A 4,288-nucleotide genomic window follows, 5' to 3' on the forward strand; every position below is an offset into this window, starting at 1 on the left:
AACATTGTTTGTAATACACAAAAAGTGAAATGAGCTTCCATCAATGAATGGAAGAATAAGTGCACAATATATTAGAATATTATTTGCTAACGAGAGACAGGCCATCTAACACTTACTTCAACATATATAAGCCTCAAAAACCTTTAGTCTATGTCAAAGAAACCAGTCACAAAAGATCATCAATTTTCAAGCTTTCAGTTGTAAGAAATGTCAAGAATAGGAAATTATATAAAGGCAGAAAATTAGATTAGTAGTTGCCTAGGACTTGAGGTTAGCAAAGCGTCATAGGGAATGACTGCTAATGAACATTAGGTTGCTTTTTGGTGTTGTTTGTTCTTAGGTGCCATTGAGTTGGTACCGACTTATAGAGACCCTATGCACAACAGAATGAAACACTGCCCGATCCTGGGCCAACCTCACAATGCGACACATGAGCCCATTGTTGTTGCAACTTTACCAATCCATATTGCTGGGGCGGGGAGTGGGGTGGGGGTTCTTTCTCTATTTCTCTTACCTCCACCTTACCAAACATATCTTTCTCCAGTGACTGGTCCCTCCTGACAATATGTCTGAAGTATGAGAGACGAAGTTTGACCATCTTGGCCTCCAAGGAGCACTTCTTCCAACACAGATGTTTGCTGCTTTGGCAGCCCATGGCACTTACAATATTTTCCTCCAAAACCATAACTCAAAAGCATCAATTATTTTACAGTCTTCCTTATTCACTGTCCAGCTTTTACATCCATATGAGGTTATTGAAAATACCATGGCTTGGGTCAGGTGCACCTTAGTCCTCAAGCTGACATCTTTGCTCTTCAACACTTTAAAAAGGTCTTGTGCAACAGATTTGCCTAATGTAATACGTCGTTTGATTTCTTGACTGCTGCTTCCATGACTGTTGATAGTTGAACCAAGAAGAATGAAGTCCTTGACAACTTCAATCTTTTCTCTGTTGATGAGAATGTTGTTTATTGGTCCAGTGGTGAGGACTTCTGTTTTCTTTACATTGAGATGCAATCCATATCAAAGACTGTGCTCTTTGATTTTCGTCAGTAAATATTTAAAGTCTTCTTCACTTTCAGCAAGCAAGGTTGTATCATCTGCATATCGCAGGTTGTTAATAAATCTTCCTCCAATCCTAATGCCCCATTTTTCTTCATATAACCCAGCTTCTCAGATTATTTGCTCAGCATACAGGTTTAATTAATATAGTGAAAGAATACAACCTTGTCGCACACCTTTCTTAATTTTAAACCATTCAGTGGTCCCATGTTCTGTTCGAACAACTGCCTCTTGGTCCAGGTACAGATTCCTCATGAGCACAAATAAGTATTCCAGAATTATACTTCACAATGCTGTTTGATGGATCTTAGCTGAAAGCAGGGAATATCAGAAAGATGTTTACCTGTGCTTTATAGACTATGCTTTTTAAGGGTGACAAATATTCTTATATAGATTGTGATGATGGCTGCATAATTCTAAATATACTAAAAACCACTTAATTTAAATAGATAAAATGTATGGTGTGTAAGTTATATCTCAATAAAGATGTTTGAATAACATTGATCTAATATAAAAGTACAACCTAATCATGTTTTTTTAAAGTTCTACTCTACTTCTATATTAAAAGAAGCATTTTGAAGGCGAGGCTTACTCTTAGGAGTTAAGAATGACATAAAAGGAAGTCCACAAACAGAAAAGATGGATTCTATAAACACATAAATCCTAGACCCTTCCTAAATTGATAAACCAGCATTTACTTTTAATGATATATTCCACAGCAACTTCATGGTATTCAATAGAACATCAAAACCAGATCTCTGATTTTCCTTGACTCTACAAAGTCCATTTCTGGTACAGCCATGCACCAATTTACATGACTAGTGCATGTGCTAATATACCTTACTTATGTCAGTTAGACTTACAGTGCTCCTGACATGAAGCCTCTAGGACTTACTCTGTACTTTTCTGTCTTTGCGTGATATTACAAATGTCAGGAAGACTCAGATTTGCCTCCTGTGCTTGGTTTATTATATTAACATGATTTCCTAAGAGTTGCTGCTGCTTAAATACATAAAAATGGAAATAATAATCCTATTTGCACTTCATGGTTTTGCTAAGTCTGTGACTAAGTAAATTTAGGAATTCAGTCTATTCAGTTCAAAATGTAGTCAAAGTAGTTGTTTTGTCCATTAAAATAATCTTATGTTTTAGTGACATGTGATCAGGACCTATATGTGTTTAAACACTAAAATAAGCCATTATAAGTTAGAATTATTTTTTCCCAAGAGATAATTTAATGTTTTCTAACTCTTATCTGATTTTGCTGACCAACAAATATATACCTTTTAAAATGGTGTTTAATGCTTATCTAGTTTTGCCAGTTGGATTAGTATTGAGCTCTTCAACCATTAAATGCTCTAGATATCTCAGGTATGATTACAAATAACTGGAGTTTTCAGATTCAAGGTCCCATTGCAAATAAGTTTGCATATGATGTGACTTCCTCTCAATCTTTTGTTTTTATTTTTATTTATATACTTAATGATTGTGTCCTGACTTTATAGTTGCTAATGCTTATATAAGTAATGAAGTCCTGTGTGATGCTGTAGGATAAGTACTAGATGGTTAACTGCAAAGTCGGTGGTTGAAACCCACCAGTCCCTCCTTGGAAATCCTATACATAGTTGCTATGTGTTAGAATCAACTAGATGGCACTTAACAACAACACAATTTAGTTGAGCTCAACAATTTTTCAGCATTTTAATTATAATTAACAAAACATTTCTTAAGGGAAGGTTTATTTGAAATACATTTTCTATCATTGTTGTTGTTGTTAAGTGCTGCCCAGTTGGTTCCGTCTCATAGAGACCCTGTGGAGTGTTTCCAGGGAGCACCTGGTGGATGTGTATTTCTGACCTTGTAGTTCACAGTTCAGTGCTGATCCTACAGCACCATACCAGAAGTCCATCTTCTATCACTGGATACATGTAATTATTTCTATTGTGACTTTTGAGAAGCCCTGGTATTGTAGTAAATTATGACCTGGGCTACCAACTGGAAGGTCAGCAGTTTGAGTCTACCAGTCGCTCTGGGGGGAGAAAGATGAGGCTTTTTGCTCCCTAAAGATTTACAGCCTCGGAAAATCCAGACAGTGTCACTATGAATTGGAACTGACTTTATGGCACACAACCACCACCACAACCATTGTGACTCTTGTTAGACTAGAAAACATTCTCTATTCTAAAGGTCTTCTTGTCTGAAAAATTAAAAGAAATACTTTTATATCACCCTCACCATCAGGCCTTGTTGTAGCCACTTATTATTTCCAAGACCACTGCTGCTAATTCTTTGGATGTTTCTGCACCTAATTTCCTGTTATGTTCTCCAATTTTACTATTATCTCGTTGTTAGGTGTTTTCAAGTCAAGTCCAAGTCATAAAGACCCTACGTACAACAAAATGAAACCCTGCCTGTCCTGAGTCATCCTAACAATTACTGTTACGCTTGAGCCCATTTCTGCTGCCACTGTGCCAATCCATCTCATTGAAGATCTTCATCTTTTTCCCTTATCCTCCACTTTACCAAGCATTACTGTCCTTATCCAGGAATTGGTTCCTCCTGGTAAAATATTGGAAGTATGAACAATGAAGTCTTGCCATCCTGGCTTCTAAGGAGCATTCTGGCTATACTCTGGTAGTGTAGTGGTTACCAATCAGGCTGTTAACCTCAAGGTCAGCAGTTTGAAACTACCAACTGTTCCATGGGAGAAAAATGAAGCTTTCTGCTCCTGTAAATATTTACAGCCTCAGAAGCTTTGTACAAGGTCATTAGGAGTCAGAACCGACTCCATGGCACATAACCAACCAACCAACCAGTTTATTTTTATTTGTTGTTATTATTTTTCTTCCTAGCATTTTATTGTGCTTTAGATAAAAGTTGACACAGGAAATTTATTTGCTCAATCAGTAGTTCATACACAGATTGTTCTGTGATATTGGTTTATTGCCTATTCTCTACTTCCTCTCTGGATTCCCCTTTTCCATTGACTACCCGTCCCTGTCTTCTGATTCTTGGTTTTGAGCAAATATCGCCCTATAGGTCTCCTGTAGTTGATTGTTTTGAGGAGCACATTCTTTGCATTGATTATTTTTTCGTCCCTCATGTTATTTGGCAGAGAGGTAGCCTCCAGGAGGGTCTTCAATTTCAAGTTAGGAGGTTTTCAGAGCAGTAGTCTTTGAGTTTCATCTAGTTTCTTTATGACTAGTAAGTCTGGTCTTTTGTTTTG

Source organism: Chrysochloris asiatica, unplaced genomic scaffold, assembly GCF_000296735.1.
Source record: "Chrysochloris asiatica unplaced genomic scaffold, ChrAsi1.0 scaffold00108, whole genome shotgun sequence".
Taxonomy (NCBI): domain Eukaryota; kingdom Metazoa; phylum Chordata; class Mammalia; order Afrosoricida; family Chrysochloridae; genus Chrysochloris; species Chrysochloris asiatica.